A 269-nucleotide genomic window follows, 5' to 3' on the forward strand; every position below is an offset into this window, starting at 1 on the left:
AGGACATGGAAGATCCTTCCTCAAGCACCATTGAACACTACACAAGTAAATATTATTTCTCTGTAAGTTTCTTTGGTTAATTTATTAACTGAAAGGAGGGGAAAAAGAAGACTCACGAGTTATCGGTTGCTGACGGGTAGCTGGAGATCAAGTTCCTGAAAATGTAAACCAATAAAGCTGATTAGAAAAACATATAGACAAAGTTAAGTTGAGAAATCAAGTATATGAAACAACAACAATGCTTACACATCAAGCTGATTACAGCTTAG

General features: G+C 35.3%; 1 long non-coding RNA gene across 1 annotated transcript; it reads right to left on the minus strand.

Moving 5' to 3' along the window:
* On the minus strand, window positions 1–269 carry LOC109132108. The gene is made up of 3 exons (XR_002037371.1): window positions 247–269; window positions 117–155; window positions 1–37 (listed from the first exon to the last, which is right to left on the minus strand). It is a non-coding gene; the product is annotated as an uncharacterized LOC109132108 (long non-coding RNA).

This window comes from Camelina sativa, unplaced genomic scaffold (genome assembly GCF_000633955.1).
Source record: "Camelina sativa cultivar DH55 unplaced genomic scaffold, Cs unpScaffold22063, whole genome shotgun sequence".
NCBI classification, from domain to species: domain Eukaryota; kingdom Viridiplantae; phylum Streptophyta; class Magnoliopsida; order Brassicales; family Brassicaceae; genus Camelina; species Camelina sativa.